Source organism: Myxocyprinus asiaticus, chromosome 45, assembly GCF_019703515.2.
Source record: "Myxocyprinus asiaticus isolate MX2 ecotype Aquarium Trade chromosome 45, UBuf_Myxa_2, whole genome shotgun sequence".
Lineage (NCBI taxonomy): Eukaryota > Metazoa > Chordata > Actinopteri > Cypriniformes > Catostomidae > Myxocyprinus > Myxocyprinus asiaticus.
In genome coordinates, this window is record NC_059388.1 from 19,485,546 (window position 1) to 19,499,252 (window position 13,707).

General features: G+C 41.0%; 1 protein-coding gene across 2 annotated transcripts in view; it reads right to left on the reverse strand.

Annotated features, from left to right (window-relative positions):
* LOC127434954 (neuronal cell adhesion molecule-like) overlaps positions 1–13,707 on the reverse strand; it is an 80,721-nt gene that overhangs the window by 51,257 nt on the left and 15,757 nt on the right. For both annotated transcript variants that reach the window (XM_051688004.1, XM_051688003.1), the window contains exon 2: positions 9,400–9,476. The gene's annotated coding sequence lies outside the window, so the exon portion shown is untranslated. The remainder of the gene's footprint in view (positions 1–9,399; positions 9,477–13,707) is intronic.

Sequence of the window (13,707 nt, forward strand, 5' to 3'; positions counted from 1 at the left end):
CCACACACACAAATGCCCTAACAGAGCGAGTGCTGGAGAGCTGCACAAAAGGGCATGGAGAGGCCTTTTCACACAGTAGATTTAGCACACACCAGCTGGACTTTCAGCATGGAGACGAGTCGCCATTGAACTCTGTGTCATTTCCACTTCAGCTCTGAGGAGACAGCTATCCACACTAGCAACAATACCAGGACATAATTCCCACCAGTCTTCCAACAGGAAGGAAACAAAAGATCTTTTTTTTTTTTTTTTTTTTTTTTTTTTATTATGGTTTGCAGTTTGTAATCTACTTGATCTTGTGTAGGACCATGCATTTGAGATATACTGTATTATAAATAAAAACATATGTTTTATATAAATAGTTAGGTAGATGGCATTTACAAAATGTCCATGACCTTTATTTTTTTAAATAAAACATCAAGATTTCAGGTTAAAGTTTATATGAATTTATAAAGTAAAGTATATATCTTAGGTCCTGGTCTTTCATAATTTTTAATCACTTTTTTGCCTTCACTTGTTTATTTTAAGTAGTCTTATGGTGTGATATAGAGTATTACTTTTTAAAAGTACAAAACAAATATTCTGTGTAGTTTCTCAATTCATATGAAGTCATAGAAACAATAATTAATAAAGAATTAGCAAAATGCTGTTTAAAAATATTTTTAGATGGAGTGTAGCATGTCACACCACAGGACACGTCAACTTCCCAAAATTATTTCAGGTCAACTACCCAAATATAAAAATATATAAAAAAATATATATATATATATATATATATATATATATATATATATATATATATATATATATATACACACACACACATACTCACAATATATACAAATATATCCTATATATTTTGCAGGTAGATAGCCTTTAGAGTTGTTATGTCTCTTAATAGCCAAAATTGACTGCATTGATTTCCATAGTTGTACAGAAGACAGAAACAAAGAGAAAATAAAAGTGAATTAGATCTGTTGGTATGATGCCCCCTACAGAGGTCCAACAGTGCAAAAAGAGAATGTTATTTGATTTTTATGTTAATGATGTGGTTTGAGCAAAGGCCACATGCCAGGAGAGATATGGAATGGCTGTTGGGTACCACACACTTCCGTATGGTTCTCGGTTCCATGACTATCTATTGGAATCAGCAACACTCACTGAGCACTTTATATCAGTAGTTCACAAGTTAATGTAATCCTGCCATGAGAATAGTGTAAACGTGTCTGGCTCGCTGTCCCTGGAGGAGGGCTCGAGGCTCGAGACTTGACCCGAACTCGAATACCCCCCCGGACTTGTTGAGTTATTAATGAATAGATGGGAGGAGTTGGGGTGGTGGAGGGATGCTGGAGGAATTGTCACAACATGGATGTAAGCAGCTGTTTATATACGCTTACTCTGGCAATGTGACTGGTCGGAATAAATTAACATGCTCCCCACAAACTTTGTTATGAATCTCCATTTCAGTAGTTCGCAAGTTAATGTAATCCTGCCATGAGGATATTATAAACGTGTTTGGTTCGCTGTCCCTGGAGGAGGGCTTGAGGCTTGACCCAAGCTCGAATACCCCCCAAAAGAAGCCAAGACCGAGCTGCAAGTCACTAGTGTCAGAACCTTGTAAAACACAGAAAGCAATGTGTTTGGGTAGGAATATTGAGATGCTGAACGACAGTCACTGTGATGCCTCTCCCCCCCAAAGGTAATGAGACCTGAAACGGCATGCGGGGGGTGGTGGGGGGGGGGGGGGGTTGTAGACTTTCGATGGGGGGTTCTCCTAAGCCTGTGTGTGAGAGGGGCAGAAGTGCCACAGATGATAGAACAAGCAGTTCCCGCTTGCGGAGGCAGCCTCACGCTAGGGTCTGCTTGAGGGACAGGAAACTGAGAGCTACAGGATAGGTTGAGAATTAGAAGAGTGAAAATAGGCAGAAACACTGCAGAAACAGTGGTGGTTGCTGCTGCATGGAATGAGCTCTCATGGGTGCTGCTGTTGCACTTGAGGACTCCGCTACGCAACGCAAGCCTTCTGGAGAAAGGGGGGTCCTGTAAACCTCCCACCGCCCGGGCAGGTCTACCCGTGGCGAGAGCTGGCCCCTGCCACCTTAGGCGGACTCGACCTTATGCCATCTACAGATGCAAATCATTCGACGGGAGGGGCCTACATAGCGAATGGACCAACCCCATGTGTGTGGGGCTCGGCTGCTGCTCATGAGGGCGAGCCCATCCTGCAATTGAACAGGGGCCCTCACTGAATTCGAACGAGGAAGTCCTCATAGCGGTACAAATGGAAGAGCCCACGATGCAAATAAACGTGAGTGTGGCATGGGGGGCATGGTCATGTGTCTGTCTGCGGGAGAAGTGCAGTAAGGCTCGTCACCTGGGTTGTCGACACTGCTCGGGGCTACGGCCAACCCTTTGATGGATAAATTTCTTCAGGTGTTGATAGTTCAAGAGGCTGGCAGTGGGAAGTTGCTGTGCCGCTAGCTGCACCTCCCCAGAGAGTAAGGGCAATAAGTGGGCTGCCTACTGGTCGGCTGTCTTTTCGAACAGTTCGAGGAAGGCCTCCGGATCATTGTTTGGCCCCATTTTAATCAGGGTCACGGGTGGGCTCCGAGGAAGTCGCAGCGCCAGCCCCCTGACTGGCGATCAGGCTCCGGAACACCTGCCAGTCCTCTGCTTGTGCCTGGAGCAGGACTTGGAAACGCTGTTCCTGCTACAGGCATTCCTCCATCAGGGCTCGATGTTGGTTTTCCTTGATGCTGGTGAGGGACTTGACAACTTCACCCAGTGGTGAAGACTCCATAATGGCGTAATCCTCCAAAGCTGGGTTTTCGGCACCACTGTGATATGTTCAAGTTCGTGGGCAATGGAGGAGCCAGGAGGAAGCGAACTGTCAGCGTGAGTCTTTTATTCTCTTGCTTTCACACTTTTGTGTACAGTGTAGTTACTTTTTGTTACTTTTTCACTCAGGCAATAATTCACTTACATAAACAAACATTAAAGGCTTCGAAAACACTCATTAGATCTTTGAACACTCTGAAGAACACGCCACTGCTGTACACACGGTCTCTCTCTGCGGTTTCTCCCCCACACTGATGCTATGGCATGCCTTATCAGGTCTCCCTCCATCAATATAATGACAGACAGGTGTTAGAGTAATCACAACCCAGGTGACGAGCCTTCCCGTTCTCCCTCTCCCACAGACAGACACATGACCCCATGCCACATTGAGTTAGCTCACACAACATTCGCACGGGAGATTCGAACCCCTTGAATGCGTGTAAGTGGGAGGGCCTTCACAGCGGTACGAACGGAAGGGCTTCTGGTCTAGCCGGGGGGCCCTCGTAGCCAGTGTTGGGGAGTAACGGAATATATGTAACGGGAATACGTATTTAAAATACAAAATATAAGTAACTGTATTCCACTACAGTTACAATTTAAATCATTGGTAATTAGAATACAGTTACATTCAAAAAGTATTTTGATTATTGAAGAGATTACTTTGCATTTTATTGTCATTTGTTTCATTTAATATTTTGTCTTTTCAGATGGAATACATTTATACATGTAAATGATGCAATCCAAAGTCCATTTGAACAGCGGTGAAACACTTTCTTATGTGTTACATTCATACGAGCAGACAGAGAAATAAGTTTGAAGTAAGTTTGAAGCAGAAGAAATAGAAATAAACATAGTGTAAATTGTCAGCTTTACGCTTAGCTAAAATGCTATTTCTAGCCATTTTACATGCACGTTACCAGGCACGATCATATTTTTTTATCAAGAAAATTCACATTGGATCATAATTTCTTTTTTTCTAGTAAGACCTTTGATATTAGGGTAAACATCGAATTCTTGATAATATTTTTTGTATTGTTTTCCTGTAAAAATATCTAAAAATCCTTCAAACAAGATCAATTAGATTTATCTTGTTTTAGAAACAACACTGCATAAGATATTTAGGTTTTTCAGAGAATGTATTTTTAACATGTGTATTTTGTCTTACTGTACTGGCAGAGTTTTTATAGTCAAAACAAGTGAAAAAATCTACCAGTGCTGAAGAAGTAATCCAAAGTATTTAGAATACGTTACTGACCTTGAGTAATCTAACGGAATACGTTACAAATTACATTTTACAGCATATATTCTGTAATCTGTAGTGGAATACATTTAAAAAGTAACCCTCCCAACCCTGTATGTGTGTGTGTGTGTGTGTATATATATATATATATATATATATATATATATATATATATATATATATATATATATATATATATATATAGTGAAGAGGGAACAAAACGAATTTATCCACACACATGATGTATTTTCCCAGACAATGAAATACCTGACCGGTAGAGAATGCACAGATGAAGTAGGTTCTTTGCCAGAGAGAACTGTTGTAAAGCCATCTTTCAAAAAGTTGAACAACACACATTTTAATTTTTCCAGTTTCATTTGAATTTTTGTTAAAATAAAAATAAGTCAAGGTGTCTTGCTTTATTGTGTAGGCTTAACCCTAACCCTGCTTAACGAAAATTACCCCATAGTACCACCTAGCGTCCAACCAGCGGTAATACCAGTGTGCATCGGTTTCCTGTGGAGTTTTATTTTTTTCTGCGACCAACCAACCAACCAAAACTTGGTCGACCAAGACTCTTCTCATCGACTAACGTTTGGTCGACTACCAGGGGGCAGCCCTAATGGGAATGATCACTGAATGGAACATGCCCTAAATGAGCTGCATGGCGATGTAATCAGGCTGACAGGAATCACATGTGTGGGAGAACCGGATTAAACCACTGGAGTGTGCTGGAATAATGTTTGAATTAAATTGTTCACGTTAAATTAAAGCTGTAATAGAGCTCATGAGGCATGAAGCCGGAGCAGCGCCTATTCGCTTAGACAGCCTCACGTTATAGGGACTGCTCCGGGCAGAATATAGGATGAGAGGACCTGTGTTCAGCATTAGGGGGCTGTATGACAGGTATACAGCGAAGCAGTGGCCAGTGTGGAGGCAGCCTCGACACCAGGTCTGCTTCGGTGAGGAAAGATGAGAATAAAAGAAAAACAACGGTTAAATTAACAGCCAGTATTACCACAAAACACGAATAGTGGCTGCTGTGGCAGCTTGGTGAATAACGTAACAATTGAGATGGAAGAGCTTATCTGATGAGGACAAATGCTTTGCGCAGAGTAGTGTGTCATCCAAAACTGCCGCATGGATCTGTCAAGGGTAAGTGGAATCGTCGCAGCATGGATGCAAGCAGCTGTTCATATATGCTTCCTCTGGCGATGTGATTGGTCGGATTAAATGAACATGCTTCTCCCGAACTTTATTAAACTCCATTAGGAATACCTGTCTACCTATTATTCATGTAAATATCTAATCAGCCAATCATGCGACAGCAGTGCAATGCATAAAATCATACAGATACGGATCAGGAAGGGTGCTGATCTCCTGGGATTTTCACGCACAACAGTCTCTAGAGTTTACTCAAAATGGTGCCAAAAACCAAAAACATCCAGTGAGTGGCAGCTCTTCAGACAGAAACACCTTGTTGATGAGAGGTCAATGGAGCAGATAACCACTCTGTACAATTGTAGTGAGCAGAATAGCGTCTCAGAACAACCTTGAGGCGGATGGGCTATAACAGCAGAAGACCACATCAGGCACTTTATTAGGACCATAGTGTTCCTAATAAAGTTCTGTGAGTGTATATTCATCAAAAGCATTAGTGCAAGATTTAAAGTCAAAAATCGACCATTAAAATTCTACAGACATCCTCAGTTGAACACATTTAAGCAGGCCAGATTTCTTCTATTTCATTAGCTTATTCTGATGCACGGTGTATGAAAGCTATCTTAATTAATTTTAGTTGCTGCTGACGTATGTGCTTTCCACATTATTGATCTGCCTGATTATGTAAATGCCACAGTTCTCAGAGAAAGCCAGACAATAAAACAGCATTCAGCCATCTCCAATAAGGTCAGTGTTATTCAGGTTTATTCCACACATGCACAGCTGAATGCAAAATAAAAACACAATGTCAGAAATGATGAGACAAAAGATCCAAGTGCGGAGGCAATGAACAGTTTATTATTTAAACACACCTTAAGCTGGTGAAACATCAAAGATACCTGGCACTGACTGCAGCATGGAGATGGAGAGTGTGTTCATAGGCTTGCATGCATAGTGGAAGTGTAGAGCGTATATTCGCAAGGAATCCTCTGAAGAGTAGTGGTAGATATAGGCAGGGAACTAATAGTGATCAAGTCCCGCTCGCTCTCAGCAAGTTGGAATGATCAGCGCTCCCATGGAAACGATTAAGGTTCCCACAGCAACGCTGATTACACAAGCCAGCAACACCTGAATCAATTGAGGAAACATGTAAACACAAACTGGAACAAACCAGCAGACTCACCAAGACCGTGACACACAAAGGATGCAGGAGACTGCTGCAATCTGGCATATTTTACTGGAACTGTACAGCATCACTACACCACTGAAATCTAGGCACTTCTCGTTATTTAATCACTATTCGATGAATAACTACATTTAGTTTACCGGCTGCTCTTTGCAGGTAATATTAATGCAACTTTAATTGTGGCAAGCAAATAGCACTGACTTTTGTCGCAAGACGCAATCTAGAAGTTATAATAGGTAAATTAACAAATTAACAATAAATTACATAGAAAGGAACCATGTTTGTGCTGAAAAAGAATAACAATTACCATTACCAATTATTAAATAGTCATGGTGAATGCTATTTCAGGGCATTTATGTGTGGTTTAACTGGACTGGGAGTGGTTATTGAAGGAGACGCAAGTCATATGGGTTTGGAACGCCATAAGGGAGAGTAAATTATGACCGAATTTTTTATTTGTTTTTGGTTGAACTATTACAACACAGAACGGCTGCATAACTTTTTTTCAAACATCCTCACCAGCCACGCCGATCACACAACATCATCACCATGGAGAACCTGGTGACCCTGACCCTTCAGACATTAAGCCTGCACTCCGGAGAGAAACTAATCTTTTTTAAATACAATGAACGAGCATGCAAAGAACAAACTGAAGCAAAGAAGCTGACACAGAGCGAGAGTCTGCTAGAGAAAGCTATTGAGAAAGATATTCATCAAAAAAAAAAAAACATGACAAGCTGGTGGTAATAAAAAAGAGAGCGGGAGAGCTGGGGAACTACAGGACAGCATTTCACTTTGAGTGGAGCTATACATCTGATAGAGTAGAAGGGAGAGGGGGCTATTATTAGCCCCACAAGAGGGTAGGGATTTCTTATTAAGCAAGTAACTCAGATGATTGAAAAATCTCCTCAGTGTGGCTCCCTAAGGCTCACGTGCCACTGTGGGCCACAGAAAGAAAAGAAGTGAAATCTAGAAAAGGTGTAGCTGAGAGAGGGATATGAACAAACAAACAGTTCATTCATTGGACCATTTCGACATTCTTAATTCCGAAGGTTAGTGCACACTGCTCTAGCAAACGCCAACAAACACCAGTTCCAATGGTTGTGGTTTTATTGAATCAGTGTGGTTGGCCCTGTCAGTGTTTGTTGCGGCAAAGTAAAAATTAAAGTTTTGTTTCCCAGAATTCCCCAACTTTAAGGGCTGTTCACATCAAACACATTTTTGTATCCATTTTCACAGTTTTTCTATTGTTTTTCATATGTAAACAAACTCTAGACAGACGTCTTTGACTGTTGCGCTGCGTCTCGCTCGTGCAGGAGTGCGATGTGTCAGGTTAAAAAGAATGTACACTTTTAAAAAGCGCATCTCGGGACAGGTTACATTGTGTATACCTTTTTTATCACAAGAATGCCTTCGGTCTCAACGGCCCCTTGGAATGTTTGAAATGTTGGTTAATCGGGGCAGTTTGAACCAGCCTTAGGAGCTGTTCACACTGAAGCCGTTTTGTATCCGTCTGCACTGTATTTTTATAGTTTTATGCACATATCAGACAGACATTATTTTTCAGTGTCTCACACTATGCATGCTTCATGTTTTTAAAATGCAGTGTCAAGATAAAAGTGTTTAACTTTGAAAAACATTTCCACCTGGTATTAAGATGCGTCTCAGGTGATCCAATCAAATGTGGTCAGGTGAGACACATCGCTGTTTAAACCTGGTCACTTTAATGCGTCTCCTGTGACCACTTGTGTTCAGATTTGGAGGGGAGAGTCTCTGTTTCATGACATACATCAATCACTATATCAGTGTATTACTGCATGATAATAAAGTGCAAAAAAGTCAGAAAAGACAAAGAAAGCACAGAAAAAAATGCTGCGCTGTTTCTCCCAGATGTGGTTGAAATTTAATCTAAGCACAAACGCAACATGTCAAGCAAGATTATCCATTATTTCAGTGTATTACCTGTATTAAAGGAGCTTCAGGTGTTCGTACTTGTGATTTGTGTTGATATCAGACACACTAAAGATCTGTGAAGCTCTCATGATTGTGTACAGTTTGTATCCGCTTTTTACATTTTCCGATCTGAGAATTATTTCCTTTTAAAGCAATTTAAACTCTTGTTGTAGAGCAGCGGTTGATTGACAGGTGAGGGGTGGTGCTTCACTGCTGCTAGGACACATACAGGATGGATTAGCATGCAGTCACATGCATTTTTGACAACATTCGTATGTGGTTTTTGTGATCCGATCACAAAATGTTTTTGACCCTTTAGACCTGTATTTATGGGGTGACCACATGTGATCGGATCAACCGAAATGCATCTTAATGCCAGGTGGAAACGGGGTCTATGTCTCAACCAACAGTATGTATTGTATTCTTTTTGTTTGCTCCGTCTTTGTTTATATGTTGCATTTTCAGAAATAAAGTGTGCATTCCTATTCATCAAACACTCCAACTGAGCTTTCTGTAGTTTTGCAGCACCTGAAATCCTCAAATGGTAGATTTACAATGTTTTAGCTCAGTGTCCTACAGTGAAAATTGTCGATTTCACACATACAGCCTTTTCCAGAAACTTAACTGCAATTTTTAATAAAGAGGTCATGTGTGAACACGACTTGAACAATTTTAATATTACCTGAAAAGTTTAGTTTTGCTATGTGTGAACAGAGTCATAAGATTATCGGTTTGAGAACGTACGAGGTCAGGGCGCGCTGACGTATGATGGAGATGATTCAGTTACTCTAGTCTAGAGTAGTAAAAAAAAAAATGAAATTACTCCATTTAGTCAGAGGATATAAAAAATATTTTAGAGCCGACTAAAGAGGAAATCTTGTAGTTGCTCCACAACTCAAATCTTAAGTCATATGGAGAGCAGCCGATGGAAATCGACCGCATGTGGCCACAACACTGGACCACGAAGAAATGGAGATGGCGAACAAGCGCTCAAAGTGGAGAAAACATTTAAGCCACTCACCTCCACCTCGCGTCACAGTCTCCGTCTTTACAACCAAGACCGAACCTAAATGTACTCAGACTGCTTCTTTTGAAACTCTGAAACAAAGAAGCAGCAACATCAAAGGCAATGCTCTCCCGTACATTCATGTTTGTTTACATCTGTCATGCGTCTTCTACAATGGAGCCGTGTGTTTGTGATCGGATCAACTTGACAGCAGGAGTGATCCACTCGTTGGGTCACTTAGTGTGTGATACCCAGTTTTTGTCTGTAGCCATTTACATAGTTGGTAAGTGTGTGATAACTACGAATTTTAGATTATGTTCAGATTTTAGAAGTGGTGTAGTGTAATTTAGCCTAAAGGCACTTCTCTTCATCCGAGCAGATGAGGAAATTTGTCGATTGATAAAATAACTTACTACAGCTCAAACGGCATTTTGGTTCTGATGTGTGAATGGTAGCAAAACAAAAAAAGATAGAAATGTGTTAATAGCAGACATGGTACATTTACCATTAAAGGCAACTCAACAATTGTACTGCAAAATACCAGGTTTCATGTGTGAAAGTGTCTATTGTCTGTGCAGATTCTAAGAAGGAATGCCACTAAGAAGGTTGACAACTAACAGTAATTAAAGATCTATAAGGGTCTGAATGGAATGTGTTATGTCCATACTGTGACTGTGAGAGTGTTGAGGTCTTGAATAACTAAATTTTCCAAGGAGCGGAATGTAAGACCTCAACGTTACCTGCAACAAGATAATTTAATAAAATGACATTATTTAAAAGATAAATGCATTAAACAGTGTGTGCTGAGCAGAAGAACACAGTTTATTATCATAGAAGGTGAATAAGCACTTCTGGGGGGGGTTGCATAGGAAACAAGCAAAAAGAGCTACCGTATGTTAAATAGTAATGTCAGTGAGAATTAAAGGCGAATAGATGGATTAAGAGTAAAAACACTATAAACCTGCTTATTAGCTAACTATAAGAACATAGCATATACTTCTATCCAAAGGAAGGATAAGCTCACTGCTGGAAAAATGTTGTCCCCAAACTACAGCTACATACACACATGCGTGTGTGCGCACATACACTGATAACAGAAACTGTATCCACCCTCTATCAGACAAAAACAATAAAAGCGAATGTCCAAAACTTTGCAGCATATTAGAGACCCATTTGGCTTATTTGTATCCGGTCAGGCTTGAACAGTCAGCACTGTCATTCCTCTTGTCAGACATTTTGTGGAGACAAAGGACCCAAGAGCAGAGGGAATAAATAAAAAAATCTTTAATTATTCAATAAACATAGGGCAGCTCAGTGGTAAAATACGCTGGCTACCACCCCTGGAGTTCGCTAGTTCGCTAGTTCGAATCCCAGGGCATGCTGAGTGACTCCAGCCAGGTCTCCTAAGCAACCAAATTGGCCCGGTTGCTAGGGAGGGTAGAGTCACATGGGGTAACCTCCTCGTGATCGCTATAATGTGGTTCATTCTCAGTGGGGCGTGTGGCGAGTTGAGCGTGGATGCCGCGGTGGATGGCGTGAAGCCTCCACACGCACTATGTCTCCGTGGCAATGCGCTCAACAAGCCACGTGATAAGACGCGCGGGTTGACGATCTCAGACGTGGAGGCAACTGAGATTCGTCCTCCGCCACCCGGACTGACCACGAGGACTTAAAAGCACATTGGGAATTGGGCATTCCAAATTGGGGGAAAAATAAAAAAAAATGTAAAAAATAAAAAAGATAATAAAAAAAATAATTCAGTAAACACAACAAAAGCGCTCCTGCACCAGCTCGGTTGAGCTCAACAAGGAAGCCACTGGGGCGAGGATAGTGTGTTCGTCAGTGAGTAGAGCTGTGGAGGTCTGGACCAATCCCTAGCAAGAAGGTGTGGTGTGGAGCAGAGCCCATACAAGCAAGTCTCCCGACACGCGGGCAGAATATCCAAGAAATCTTCCTTGAGCGTGGTCACCAGGGCAACAGCGATCTGATGGGCACACATCACTCCGAGACAAAAGCAACCAACAGAACGGAACTCCACACTAAACAAGAGAACAACATTAAGGTACAGTAAACAATAATCCAGCAACAGGACAGGGAAAACACAAGTGATAAAATAGGGAGTGTATTCAGAGGAAGACAGGTGAAGCAGGTGAGTAAACCATTACTGTAATCAGCGCCTCCTCGGGAGCGATCATCGCTCCCATGGAAACGCAGATTATGCTCACCGGCTCCACCTGTGGCACACGAGGGAGAGAGAAAAACAGACAACAGAATGAACCGGCAGACACCGGAGCCATGACACCCCTGCCATGTGCACGTCAAGTGTGTGCCCGTCTGTGAATCTGACGCATCTGGCAGCGACAGACACACAGAGTACACATGCAAAATGAATCTCTCAGCCCTCTGTCTTGATTTCCATTAAACAAAATGGCACTACTAAACCATCAGTGACCCGCATTCAAATTCACATTCGTCATGAGAGGTATCATAAATCAAGCTGGTCTGACAAGCTGCAAGAGTGCAGAGGGATTTCAGCAATGGGGAGCAGCAACAATATGGGATGCCTTTACACTATTGCTTTCATGGAGACAGATGCTTGAATTGATGAGAAAAATAAATATGCAATTGTCTCGTTAAACACGTTAATAAAGTTAATATGAATATTGAATATGAATAATTAAATAAAAAAAGAATAACATCTTGTTATGAACCCAGGAACATAAATTGAGAATTAGATGTTGCAATAATCTAAAATGTAACTGACATTTTTGAAGTCCTCTAAAAACTTTTGATTTAAATGACAGTTGATTTCCATAACAGATTAAGGGTAAAAAGAATCACCCTCCAGGGACAGAAACTACTCCAAACTACTGCTTCACTGTATTCCAATGGAGGAAGAGAGGGACTTTTTAAGAAAAAAAAAGGAAAGAAAAACTGAATAAACAAACAACAGTGTTGACTTCTCGTCTGATGGAATAGAGTCCTTGAGGAGAGTATGCATAACAGATTTCAAGCTTGGCATGTGAAGTAGGACCTGAAGTGCTATTCAGAGTGAGTGCAACACAAAATCAAAGACTCAATTCACTATTTAATAAGGTTCAGGAACATGTCTTTGGTCTTTGGTTGCAAAGTAGTTGCCTGTTCTAGCACATACCAGACTAATGAGTTTAAAAAGGGTATGTTTAAATTAAAGCTGGCAGACTAAATTAGTGTACGCTTAACTGTAATAAATTATCATGTGTTGTTTATGCCATTGGCGTTCAACTGCCCTGTTATATCAGGGAGAGTCACCTACATGGTCAGGTCTCTCTCTCTCTCTCTCTCTCTCGTAATATTATCATTTCAACTGATTCACACCCATGAAATATATTCAACACAGATTATTCAACTCTATAAAATGTCACTTTCTTTTATTTTATTTCCCCTTCAAGCAACCACTAGAGCATCATCAGTTGCCTATTAAACTAGCTCTATGCAACTCATCAAAAAGACTTACAATAGGAAACTGCTTTAAAGCTATTGTAAGTGATTATTTTTGGAATACCAAGCATAAAATGTCCCAACTACCTGACAGATATCACTCAAATAGGTGTCCTGAGAAATCAAACTTATTTCTATGATACCCCCAAGCAAAAAGGAATCTAATCAAAGCACAAACAAACTTGGAGGAGGATCTACCAATGGTATTTGGGGCGGGACTATCTGTTCGTCTAAACAATGAAAACAGGGGACGTGTTTGGGAAACCTGCTTGGAAACAGTTGTTATTTATGCAATTATGTTTGATGCTGCTAGTGGTGCCTAAATCGCTTAGGCCACGTCCAAACTAATACGTATTCGTTTGAAAACGCATCGTTTCCGTCCACACTGAGAAAATGCTCTCCCAAGAAGACAAATTTGAAAACACCGTCTTCGCATTGTGTTGTGAACAGGAGAAACAGATATATCTCAAAACGATGACATATTTGTTGTCTTCAGTCATGTGATCCATTCAACCCAAAACAATCAAGATGGCAGCCCATGTTGTAGCAGCGTTGTTGTGCCTGTTGTGCACTTCGATAGCTCTGTTAAAGATAAATGTTACTTTGTATAACCTTCACATTGCATTCCTTCAAAGGCGACGGGAAGTTTACATGGAATTGCTGTCTGGCGACTGAACAAGAGGACAATTGCATTTCAGACTGTACTTGGAACAGCGATTTTTCACATGCCCCAGTAAGGCATTTCACACGTTTTCATACATCTCAGTGTGGATGAGAACTTTTGTAAAATGCTTGAAAACGCCAATGTGGACTTGCATTTCAAAAACGAAAACGACATTTTCA